We start from the raw sequence: 13,846 nt of genomic DNA, 5'->3' as shown, positions 1-13,846 counted from the left end.
AGCCCTAATGGTCTTTGAATAGAGCCACAATTGCAAGCAGTATTGAGTTATCACCAAATTGAATAACAAAGAAACTCATAGAATCTCTATAGAGTGGAAACAGGCCATTCAGCCCAGAGCGGCCCTGCAAACAGCACCCCACCCAATCCCTGTAATCATGCATTTCTCATGGCTAATCCACCTAGCCTGCACATCCCTGAACACTATGGGCAATTTAGCATGGCTGATCCATCTAACCTGTACCTCTTTGGACTATGGGAGGAAACCAGAGCACACAGAGAAAACCCACACAAACTAGGGGAGAATGTGTAGTTTCCACACACAGACAGTCATCCAAGAACCGGGGTTCCTGATGCTGTGAGGCAGCAGCACTAACCACTGAGCCACCGTGCTGCCCTAAAACCAGTGGAGGACAATCAAATTTCATCATCGCATGGCATAGACTGCACCTCAAGTAATATGGGTAGTTCTGTCACTGAAGCTTAAGGATATTCGAGATCAGGCTGCAAAATGCTAAAAAGCCAATCCTCTGCTTTAGTGATGAGGAAAAATTAGAATATGTTGTATTTATCTGCCTTGAAGGAAGCCAGTTGAGGAGCAATCTTACAGACTGACAAAGGATACTAAATAGCACGTAAGTATCAATGATGAAATTAAATGGTGATAAAAAGCCACAAGTTTATTAATCAACTGGTAACTTTAAGGCTGTCATCAGGAAACTCTACACCCAAAGACTGATCGCCACCCAGTATCGACTCCTATAGAGAATCGGAGAGGTGTAAACCTTGGAAATATTTAAGGATCAACTGGACCAGTTGGTAAATTGTAGATGAATATATAGACTCTCCTTGACTGGGTAAGTAAAGATGAACCCAAATGCTTTCCTCACTCAGAAATTCTTGCCTCCTGCAAAGTCTTAGATGCAGAAGGCAGTCAACAGGAAAATTAAGTTTACTGCCATGCCACAAGGGAAAAAACGGCAGTTATTAAAAGGAGCTAAAAGGATAAGCAAAACCTTTATGTGCCACCTGCATAGTGTCTCAGTGCGGATACCACAAGGATTAAGGCTAGATTAAAAATGACTTTTTTTGCTGAGTTAAGAATAGACAATTGGGCAGAGATAAAACCTGTCAAGGATACCTCACATGTTCATCCCCACTGGGAAAATCGAGCTTAGAGAAGCTTCAATTGCAATTGGCTACTTCCCTGTGTCTGCTTTTAAAAAATAACTAGACAGAAAACATTTTCAAAATATCAACATAAACTATTTGCATATGGTAATATGAGTATTGGCCCAGATACAAATATGGAAACAAGTTGACTGTGGACGATAATTTAACCACTTGTAAACAGTCATTAAAATCACCTCAGCTCAAAGAGAGCTCAGGAAACAAAAATCCTTAATCTGAAGAGAAAGGATATGCTGAAGCTAATTGCTATGTACAACAGGAAAGATGCCAACTTTGCAAGAACTTCCTCTTGTAAGTATTGTATTGTGAATATAAAAGCAGAAAATGCTGGAGGTGGTAGTCATATTTTGATAGCAAAAAAAGAGTTTGACTGACACACCAAAGCAAAATACTGCAGATCCTGATCATCTGAAATAAAAATTGAAGATGCTGGTATGAGTCAACAGGTCAGGCAGCATCGATGGAAAGGGAAACAAAGTTAATGTTTTGAGCTGATGACCTTTCAGCTGAAACATATTCAGATTGTAGCAAGAATAAAGGGAGAGAGAGTCAGGGAATGAGTCAAGGGAAGTATAAAGAAAAAGGGAAGATTTCTGATCAGCGAATCATATTCATTGATAAAAATGATGGCGGTGAAGGGAAAGGGAATCTCATTCACCCCTAATTTTGTGAAACAATTGTTTGAATTCATGCAATCAGGAATCTACTCAGCCATAATATTGAAACAGATTTTATCAAAGTCACAAGTTATGTTCTTTGTGATGATACCAAAAGTAAAGATTTTCTCCTCATCCTTCCTGATCTGTCATCAGCCTTTGATGCATTCGACCACACCATTCTCAAAGGCATCTCCATCTGCTGTTGTCTGGCTGGGCAAGAATGTTCCCACTCACTTCCATTCTTCTCAATCTAAGTTTAGCAAAGGCCTCTGTATCTGCTCCAGTACTGTTACCTCAGGCATCCCTCAGGGGTCAATGCTTTTCTCATCTACCTGCTGATCCTTATTGATATCAACTGACAGCATTCGTTTTCACATGGGCATCGATGAACTCAGTTCCACCATACCATCACCAAATCCTTCGGTTCAACCTGTCCATGCCGACCAGATATCCCAATCCAATCTAGTCCCACCTGCCAGCACCGGGCCCATATCCCTCCAAACCCTTCCTATTCACATACCCATCCAAATGCCTCTTAAATGTTGCAATTGTACCAGCCTCCCCCACATCCTCTGGCAGCTCATTCCATACACGTACCACCCTCTGCATGAAAAAGTTGCCCCTTAGGTCTCTTTTATATCTTTCCCCTCTCACCCTAAACCTATGCCCTCTAGTTCTAGACTCCCCGACCCCAGGGAAAAGACTTTGCCTATTTATCCTGTCCATGCCCCTCATAATTTTGTAAACCTCTATAAGGTCACCCCTCAGCCCCCGACGCTCCAGGGAAAACAGCCTCAGCCTGTTCAGCCTCTCCCTGTAGACCAGATCCTCCAACCCTGGCAACATCCTTGTAAATCTTTTCTGAACCTTTTCAAGTTTCACAACATCTTTCCGATAGGAAGGTGACCAGAATTGCATGCAATATTCCAACAGTGCCCTAACCAATGTACAGCTGCAACATGACCTCCCAACTCCTGTACTCAATACTCTGACCAATAAAGGAAAGCATACCAAACGCCTTCTTCACTATCCTATCTACCTGCGACTCCACTTTCAAGGAACTATGAACCTGCACTCCAAGGCCTTTTTGTTCAGCAACACTCCCTAGGACCTTATCATTAAGTGTATAAGTCCTGCGAAGATTTGTTTTCCCAAAATGCAGCACCTTGCATTTATCTGAATTAAACTCCATCTGCCACTTCTCAGCCCATTGGCCTATCTGGTCCAGATCCTGTTGTAATCTCAGGTAACCCTCTTCGCTGTCCACTACACCTCCAATTTTTGTGTCATCTGCAAACTTACTAACTGTACCTCTTATGCTCGCATCCAAATCATTTATGTAAATGTCAAAAAGTAGAGGGCCCAGCACCGATCCTTGTGGCACTCCACTGGTCAGGGGCCTCCAGTCTGAAAAACAACCCTCCTCCAGAACCCTCTGTCTTCTACCTTTGAGCCAGTTCCATATCCAAATGGCTAGTTCTCCCTTTATTCCATGAGATCTAAAATTGCTAATCAGTCTCCCATGGGGAACCTTGTCGAACATCTCACTGAAGTCCATATAGATCACATCTATTGCTGTGCCCTCATCAATCTTCGTTGTTACTTCTTCAAAAACTCAGTCAAGTTTGTGAGACATGATTTCCCACGCACAAAGCCATGTTGACTATCCCGAATCAGTCCTTACCTTTCCAAATACATGTCATCCTGTCCCTCAGGATTCTCTCCACCTAGGTCAGGCTCACCAGTCTATAGTTCCCTGGCTTGTCTTTCCCGCCTTTCTTAAACAGTGACACCACGTTTGCCAACCTCCAGTCTTCCGGCACCTCACCTGTGACTATCGATGATATAAATATCTCAGCAAGAGGCCCAGCAATCACTTCTCTAGATTCCCACAGAGTGCTAGGGTACACCTGATCAGGTCCTGGGGATGTATCCACTTTTAACCGTTTCAAGACATCCAGCACTTCCTCCTCTGTGATCTGGACATTTTGTAAGATGTCACCATCTATTTCCCTACAGTTTATATCTTCCATATTATTCATTTAGTATCTCCCCCATTTTCTGTGGCTCCATACAAAGGCTGCCTTGCTGATCTTTGAGGGGCCCTATTCTCTCCCTAGTTACCCTTTTGTCCTTAATATATTTGTAAAAACCTTTTGGATTCTCCTTAATTCTATTTGCCAAAGCTATCTCATATCCCCGTTTTGCCCTCCTGATTTCCCTCTTAAGTATACTCCTACTTTCTTTATACTCTTCTAAGGATTCACTCAATCTATCCTGTCTATACCTGACATATGCTTCCTTCTTTTTCTTAACCAACCCCTCAATTTCTTTAGTCATCCAGCATTCCCTATACCTATCAGCCTTCCCTTTCACCCTGACAGGAACATACTTTCTCGGATTCTTGTTATCTCATTTCTGAAGGCTTCCCATTTTCCAGCCGTGCCTTTACCTGCGAACATCTGCCTCCAATCAGCTTTCAAAAGTTCTTGCCTAATACCGTCAAAATTGGCCTTTCTCCAATTTAGAACTTCAACTTTTAGATCTGGTTTATCCTTTGCCATCACTATTTTGAAACGAATAGAATTATGGTCGCTGGCCCCAAAGTGCTCCACAACTGACACCTCAGTCACCTGCCCTGCCTTATTTCCCAAGAGTAGGTCAAGTTTTGCACCTTATCTAGTAGGTACATCTACATACTGATTCAGAAAATTGTCTTGTACACACTTAAGAAATTCCTCTCCATCTAAACCTTTAACACGATGGCAGTCCCAGTCTATGTTTGGAAAGTTAAAATCCCCTACCATAACTACCCTATTATTCTTACAGATAGCTGAGATCTCCTTGCAAGTTTGTTTCTCAATTTCCCTCTGACTATTGGGGTTTCTATAATACAATCCCAATAATGTGATGATTTCTCAGTTCCACCCAAATAACTTCCCTGGATGTATTTCTGGGAATATCTTCCCTCAGCACAGCTGTAATGCTATCCCTTATCAAAACTGTCACTCCCCCTCTTCTCTTGCCTGTCCTGGAACATTAAGCTGCCAGTCCTGCCCATCCCTGAGCCATGTTTCCATAATTGCTATGATATCCCAGTCCCATGTTCCTAACCATGCCCTGAGTTCATCTGCCTTCCCTGTTAGGCCCCTTGCATTTAAATAAATGGAGATTAATTCATTAGTCCTATCTTATCCCTGTCTGCCTTGACTATTTGACTCACTTCTGTTCTCAGCTGTGCCCGTCTCAGACCGATCTCTTTCCTCACTGTCTCCAAAGGCATCAGAATTAGTTTACTTGAATTGGAGACTTCTGTAAGTTAAAGTCCACTTAACATAGAAATCCCTTTTACAGAAGTGCACATAAAGTTGAATTATTGAAAGTGTAGTAGTTGAAGCCCAGGAATTGGTTCCCTTTGCAGGTGAAACATGGAATTCTTTTCAGATGTTAGAATTCAGAGAGAGACTGAGATCAGAGACAGGCCTGACACTAAACAGGCCCTGATGAAGGGCTTTTGTCCGAGATGTTGATTTTCCTGCTCCTTGGATGCTGTCTGACCTGCTGTACTTTTCCAGCATCACTCTAATCTTGACACTAAACTGAGCTGCTTACTATCCTGGTGTTACAGGTAGCTTAATAAGCAAAAGTCAAATCTGCGCAATTAAAGGTGGTTCATATAAACCAGCAGTTTTAATCATATGACTGGAGCTTTGGTGGATTTGATCCTCCTCAACAGAAACCATTGTGTTTTGCCATTGATAACTTTAAACATCTGAACCAAGTGATAACGGTGGTCCCCTTGGCTGGGAATTTCTGCGAGTAGTGAAATTGCTCATTCTGTGTTCAAGAACAGCCATATGAAATCCAGAAAATATCATTAGAAAAATCACAACGTAATTTTTTTTAATAAAAGGGCTACTCTCTTTTACATTCTAGGTGATACATTTCTACAACTATCAGAGAACAATTATGATTTTTCTTTAGATTTGTTCTTTAGATTCATTCATTTTCCTCTTCATACTAAATAGTCATAAACATGCAGTTATTTATAGCAATGTCATGTCTGATTCTGTGGTAAGGTTTATTTCTAGTGTGATAGTGGGTGGATTGAATTTCTTTCAGGACTTTCTGCAGATCTGCATCTCCACTGTCTCTTCAGAGACTGAGCTGCATGGCTAAGGCTGACAGGGAGAGCAGACCAGCTGCTTAAATCAAAGGTGGTGGTTCAGTGGTTAGCAGTGCTGACTCATAGGGCCAGGGACCTGAGTTTGAGTCCAGCTGTGGGTGACTAATTTCAGTTTGTACACTCTCCCTGTATCTGCAGGGGTTTCCTCCCAAGGTCCAAAAATATACAGGTTAGGTGGATTGGCTGTGTTAAATTATTGTGGATTAGCCGTGGTAAATGTGGGAGTGGGTGAGATGCACTTTGGAGGGTTAATACAGACTCAATGGACTGAGTGGCCTCTTTATGCGCTGCAGGTTTTTTTCTAACTCTTCAGTTCAAAGCTCAGCTATTTGAATTTCTGAGGGCTTGAACAAGATGAACTCAACCCTTTGAGATTCTGCAACCCCCCCCCCTGCAGGGTCACTGAATCTTGTCCAGGCTCCTGCAACTTTGTAGAACCTTGCTGAAGTGATTCATTCTGAAGTATCTCCATCATTTCTCTGGGAATCACATGCAATTCCCTTTCCTCAGTGCACTCCTGTTTTGCCCCATACATTTTGGTTTGGTCCCCTTGACCTTATATACTTTCACACTGTATAGCTCGGCCTCCCTCAATTTCTGTAGCTCCTCTGTGTTAGTCTCCTTTGTGGTGCCTTTCTGACCTGGGTCAATAATTGTATCCCTGTAAACACTAGCGTTGAGACAATTCCAACTCGTACAGGACCTAAGACTAAACCACACTGTAGGTGACCCCAAAGGAGGTGAACAGATATGCGGTCTCCCTAGCTGCCCTGATCCAGGCCTTAGTTTGCAGAGTGGTCTCACGGTGAGGGAGAACAGTATGGTTTAAAACATTTACTAACCTTAGAATTGACATGTTTTGTTTGACTGAGTTCTTGCAAAGCATCTTGGTATGGTTTGTTTGTTACTAACGCTACACAGTCGATTCTGATATAACGCGATAGTTCCACTCCCATGCTATCTCATGTTATAAGAAAATTGTGCAATAGCCACGTCATTTAAACTAATTGGGCCAGAATTGCATTTTGGGAAATACTGGTAAGGCAAGTTCACGTTCTACAGATAACGGTCTAAATTCTTCAATTGCGTTAAAGCCAATACGCGTTTAAGAAACACGCATTGTAGCAGAATCGACTATAAATAAAAGTGTTTTTTGTTGTTTAATTATTGCCATATTTCTACTACATCAACAATCTTCCCTTCTGTTCTTTCCAAGTCAGGGAAAATTGGGAGGAGAGGAAATTGCTCAAAATACATTCTCCACTTTTTTCTGATCTGTTGAAAGGTGAATATCCAGAATAGCTAATTTTGTTTCTCTGTTCACATGTGCTCATTGACCTGCAGAATATTTCTGTTTGTTATGAAGAAGATGACATTGTGGATTGTTTTCTAGTCCACAGCATTGTTTGTCTGGGAAGCAAAACAATTTTTGTATCTTAAATATAGAAAATAGCAACAAGCTGTTTTGCAGTTACATTTTAAACTGAAAACTGACTGAATCAAATGTACAGATATGAGAAAAAGAGAAAAAGACAATCCATTTCAAACAACATCGGAAAATCATCAGCCAGTTTTTGTACTCATGCCTGTTTGTAAACATATATGAGAAATTCATTTGTTTTTGTTTTAATGGTTGTTATTGTAAATCTGTAATTCTCTTTGTATTTTGTCTGGTATGCTTCAAATGCCTATCCAATAACATTGTGGTTTTAAGCGTGAGTGATGCTGCTTTTGTGTGACCGATGTCTACAAGCAGAGCAGATGATGGATCTGTTAGAATAGTACAATGAGTAAGGTGTCAGTGTGATTTCTATATAATGATTAAGTCAATTGTAATACAGCAAAAGTGATCGTTGGGATGCTGTTTAACATCCCATGTGATACACCCATCGCTTTATGTTGACAGATCGCTGTTAAGAACATGATGACATAAGAAACCAAAGCAATAATAGGGCATTTGGCCCCTCAAGCCTCACAATATTTCAAATATTGATCTACTTTTTAAAAAACTTGCAATGATCTCGCCTGTAGCAACTCTCTGGGACAGAGAATGCCAGATATTCACTAACTTCTGTGGGAGGAAATTAATTTGCATTTCAGTTTTAAATGAGTGCTCCCCCTACTCTGGAAGTACGTCCCCTGGTTTAGGATTCTAAGAACAAGGAACAATACAGTAAACGAACAGGCCCTTCATCCCTTCAAGCCTGTGCTGATATGTTTTGCCCCTCCATTCTAAAACTGTCTTCACTTACAGGATCCATGTCCTTCTATTCCCTTCCTATTCATGATTCATCCAGGTGCTTCTTGAATGCTGCTGTTGAGTCTGCTTCCACCACCACCTCTGGCAATGCATTCCAGGCACCACCACTCTTTGTGTGAAAAACTTGCCTCACATGTCTCTTTTAAACTTCCCCCTCACACTTTGAACCTGTGTCCCGTAGTAATTGTCCCCTCCACCCTGGGAAAAAGCTCATGAGCGAAAACATCTTCTCAATATCTACCCTGATAAGCCTCCTCAGAATCTTGTTGCAATTACCTCACATTCTTCTAAACTCTGGTAAATAAAGGCCTAATCTATTGAGTAATGTTTGATCAGTCAATCCCTTCATCTCAGGAATCAAGTGAGTGAATCTCTTTTGAACTGTCTCTAATGACAATATACTCTCTCTTAAGTATGGAGCACAAAACTGTATATTTTATCTAGATGCGATCTCACCTACACCCTATACAGTTGTAACAGGATTCGCGATATTTAAACTCTAATCCCTGTGCAAATTCCATCTTAATTACTTGCTGCAACTGTATGTGAACTATTTATGTTTCATATTAAAAAAAATCTAGGTCCTTCTTTGTTGCACGTTTTTTTGGAAACTCTCTGCCCATAAATAATAGTCTGCATGTTGATTCATCCTAGCAAAGTACGTGGCTTCACATTTTCCTACATGACATTCCACCTGCCAGGTTTTTGCCCATTCTCATAACTTATGTTTTGATGAAGAGTCACTAAACTCGAAAGGTTCACTCTGCTTTCTTCCCCTGGATCCTGCCAGACCTGCTGAGTTTCTCCAGCAATTTCTGTTTTTGTTTCATATCTCCAGCATCTGGAATTCTTTGATTTATTATCAATTTGCCCTTGCAGATTCTTTATGCCTCATCATAACACATGTTCTCCCACTATGACCCGCAACTTTAGATAGATTACACTCTGTCCTTTCCTCCAAATTATTAACATAGATCATAAATAATTGAAGCCTTAGGGCTGATCCTTGTGTCACTCAACTAACTAAGTCTTTCCAACCTGTAAAAGATGCATTAATTCCAACTCTATCTTCTGCATGTTAAATGATCTTCAATCCATGCTCATATATTACTCCTAGAGTAGGAGAGATGTACAGCACAGAAACTGACCCTTTGGTTCAACTCACTCATGCAAACTAGATATCCTACATAAATCTAGTTCCACTTGCCAGTAGTTGGCCCACATCCCTCTAAACCTTTCCTATTCATGTACCCATCCAGATGCCTTTTAACTGTACCAGCCTCCACAACTTCCTCTGGCAACTCATTGCATACATCCACAACCCTCTGCATGAAAAGGTTTCCCCTTAGGTCTCTTTTAAATTTTTCATCTTTCACCTTAAACCCATGCCCCCTAGTTTTGGACTGCCCTACCCTGGGCTATTAACCCTATCCATGCCCCTCATTATTTTATAAACCTCTGTAAGGTCACCCTTTAGTCTCCAACACTCCAGATAAAATAGCCCCAGCCACTCCCTTTAGCTCAACAGCAACATCTTTGTAAATCTTTTCTGGACCCTTTTGAGTTTAAAAGCATTTTTCCCATAGCAGGAGAAGAGAACTCAATGCAGTATTCCAAAAATGGGCTAACTAATGTCCTTCAACATGACATCCCAACTCCTATACTCAATGCACTGACTAATAAAGGCAAGGGTACCAATTGCCTTCTTCTGTATACTATCTGCCTGAGACTCCACCTTCAGGAAACTATGAACTTGCACTCCAAGGTCTCTCTGTAGAGTGAGACGGCAGTAGTGGAGGGTTACTTTGCGGACTGGAGGCCTGTGACCAGCAGAGTGCCACAAGGATCGATGCTGGGTCCACTGCTGTTTGTCACTCATATAAATGATTTGGATGTGAATATAGGAGGAATGGTTAGTAAGTTTGCAGATGACACCAAACTTGGTGGTGTAGTGGACAGTGAAGAAGGTTATCTCAGAGTACAACCTGATCTTGATCAGATGGGCTATTGGACCAAGGAGTGGCAGATGGAGTTTAATTTAGATAAATGTGAAATGTTGCATTTCCGCAAGGCAAATCAGGGCAGGACTTATACACTTAATGGTAGAGTCCTAGGCAGTGTTGCCGAATGAAGAAACCTTGGGGTACAAGTACTCTTAATATCCTTTCTTGTGCAACAACCTTTTATTTAGCACCATATCAAACGTTTTCTGGAAATCCAAATACACTACATTTTCTAGATTCCAAACCTGTCAAACATGATGTCCCTTTCATACATTATATTGATTCTGTTTCACTGTATTAAGACGTTCTGAATCCCTTGCTATTTCTTCCTGAAGAATAGACTCTAGCATTTTCCCAGCAATTGATGTAAGGCTAACTCGCTTATAGTTTCTTGCTTTCTGTCTCCCTCCCTTCTTGAGCAGTTTTCTGATCTGCTGGAATCCTCCCAAAATATGCTGATCAATGCCTCCAGTCCTCTGTAGCCACTTCCTTTAAAACTCTTGGATGCAGGCCATCAGTTCCTGATGACCTGTCTACCTTCAGTCCCACTAGTTTGTCGAATTCTTTGATCCTCTTGTTAGAGGTTGTTACAAGATCTTTTCTTCTGTTACTATCTGAGTTATCAGTTATCTTTGGGGCATTTATTGTATAGGAAGGAGCACAGCCTGGACCACACTCGGAGCAAGTATCTTGTATTTATTCAATAAAGGCCCTGGCCGAGGATCATCATGTCTGCCTCATTGGCAGTCATGTCCTCCTGTTGCTGAGACTGGACCAGATTTGATGCAGTTAATCTGAGGAGTGTAGCTGACTCCTGAAACAGTATCCGGCTCCTCTCCCCTTGCCTGACGTGTTGTTGCAGCTGCAGTTCAGACTCCTGCTCATCCACTCTCATCCAAAGATCCTTAAGCAGCCAATACTTGTGGTAGGTGTGGTTACCATTGTTCACACTAGCATTCACAGCTCCTACATACCACAGCTGCAACACATCATCTGTTCAGCCATCTCAATTCTATGTACTGAATTGTGTATGTTAAATCTCATAAAATGAATTTATTAACTGTAGTCTTCAGTTACAATGAAATTTCCTGATTTAAGTCACTCAGAAATAACTGATTACCTATGATTCCATACTTTGGCTCTGTAGGGTATAAACAGATTGAAGGGGCTCTCTATTGCTAGTTTTTATCTCGCCCACTGCTACCCTTCTCGCACTTCCCCCTTCTGAAGCTGGGCTATGGATTGGCTTGAAAAAAAAAATGATGGAACAGTTGAGGCTCACGAAACGGTTAAAAGTCTGTGACAATGGCTGCAGATCCAACTAGTGAAAGAAAAACTCTTAAAAACAGAATTCTCACATTGTTAAATTAGGTAGCCTAATAGATGAACAAAAGATAAATGAGTCAAAATATAGCCTAAAGGTGCCTTTAATGCTGGGGTATAAAATATGTAAAATGAATGAAAGCCAACAGTAATTGAACTTAAATGAGGATGTTTAAATTAAATATATCAGAATTCGGAGCAAAAATAAGATTGAGAACCTCACCATTGTCAATTACAAAGGCTGCAAGAAATATTAATGCTGCTAATCTTTTGTTAAGACACACTAAGTAACAAATTGAAGACATGTGTTACATGGTTAGCATAGACCATTACACTGTCAGGGAAATGTAGGTATCAGCATCTGACATCCATGGATCAAGAAAATTGCTTGAGTGAACATAGTAGGTAATGAAGGCAATTCCTTCAGACCAAGTTGCCTGAACTAAATGGCCCACTCAGATGGTACAGAAAGGAAGCATTTTCAGTGGTTTTCTTATGATTAGATATGGTTTATTGTTATCCATTTTCAGATCCTTAACAGTGTGAGTGTATGAGTTGCACCAAAACTTTATATGAACCAAGAATAGTATAACACACGAACAGGGTCTTCAGCCCAGCAAGACTACACTGACACATGTTGCCTTCCTAAATTAAAACTTTTTACCTCAACGTGCTTCATATGCCTCTATTCCCTGCCTATTCACATATCTACCAAGATGCCTATTAAACATTTGCTATTGTTTCCACCACCTTCTTCTGGCAATGCATCCCAGGCATTTATCACCCTCTCTTTAAAAAATATGCCCCTCACACCTGCTTTAAACTTACCTCTTTTCGCTAGGTCCCCTGGTAATTGACATTCATAACCTGGGAAAAAATCTCCAACTCTCAATTCTCTCCATGACTCTCGTAATATTGTAAACTTCTGTCAAGTTGTCCCTCAACCTTCTACTTTCAAGTGAAAACAAACTGAATTTGTCCAATCTCTCTTGATAACTAATACCCTCTAAACCAGGTCACTGTTTCTGTACCTTCTCCAAAGCATCTACAGCCTTCTAGTTGTATGGTGACTAGAAATGTACACAATATTCCAAATGTGTCCAAACTGAAGTTCTACACAGCTGAAAGATGACTTGCCAAATTTTATACACAATTTCCTGACTGATGATGAAGACAAGCATGCCATATGTTTTCCTGACTACCATATCGATTTGTTTTGTCACTGTTAGGGAACTATGAATCTGTACACCTAGATCCGTCTGTGTATTGATGCTATTAAGGGTTCTGCCATTTATTGCATACTTCTCTCCTGCATCAGATCTTTCAAAATGCATCACCTTGCAATTGTCCAGAATGCAGATTCAACTCCATCTGCCATTGCTTCATCTCAGTCTCCAGCCTATCCATATCTTGCTACATGCATTGGCAATCCTCTTCACTATCCGCAGTTGCCCCAATCTTTGTGCCATCTGAAATCTTACTAATCAGACTACTTACATTCTCCTCTATTAGAAACAACAGGAGTACCAGCCCTGATCCCTGCGGAACACTATTGGTCACAGATCTCCAGTCAGAAAAAAACCCTTCCACCACCACGCTCTGTCTTCAGTGACTAAGCCAGTCCTACATCAATTTTACTAGGTCACCATGGATCCCATGTGACTTCACCTTTTGTATCAGGCTGCCATGAATGACCTTGCCAAAGACCTTGCTACAGTTCATATAGAGAACATCCACTGCTCTGCACTCAAAACATCATAGAGTCTTGGAGATGTACAGCACAGAAACAGATCCTTCGGTCCAATATGTCAATGCCGACCAGATATCCTAAATTAATCTAGTCCCATTTGCCAGCACTTGGCCCATATCCCTCTAAACCCTTCCTATTCATATACCCATCCAGATGCCTTTTAAATGTTGTAATTGTCCCAGCCTCCTCTGGTAGCTTATTCCATGCATACACCACCCTCTGCAAGAAAAAGTTGCCCTTTAGGTACCTCTTAAGTCTTACCCCTCTCAACCTAAACCTATAGCCTGGACTCCTCCACCTCAGGGAAAAGACTTTGTCTATTTACCATATCCATGCCCCTCATGATTTTATAAACCTCTATGAGGTCACCCCTCAGCCTCCAACATTCCAGGGAAAGCAGCCCCAGTCTATACAGCCTCTCCCTTTAGCTCAAACTCACATATCTTTGTCACTTCTTCAAAAAACTCATTAAAGT

The sequence above is a fragment of the Chiloscyllium punctatum genome, chromosome 49 (genome assembly GCF_047496795.1).
Source record: "Chiloscyllium punctatum isolate Juve2018m chromosome 49, sChiPun1.3, whole genome shotgun sequence".
NCBI classification, from domain to species: Eukaryota; Metazoa; Chordata; class Chondrichthyes; order Orectolobiformes; family Hemiscylliidae; genus Chiloscyllium; species Chiloscyllium punctatum.
This window is presented reverse-complemented; position numbering follows the sequence as displayed.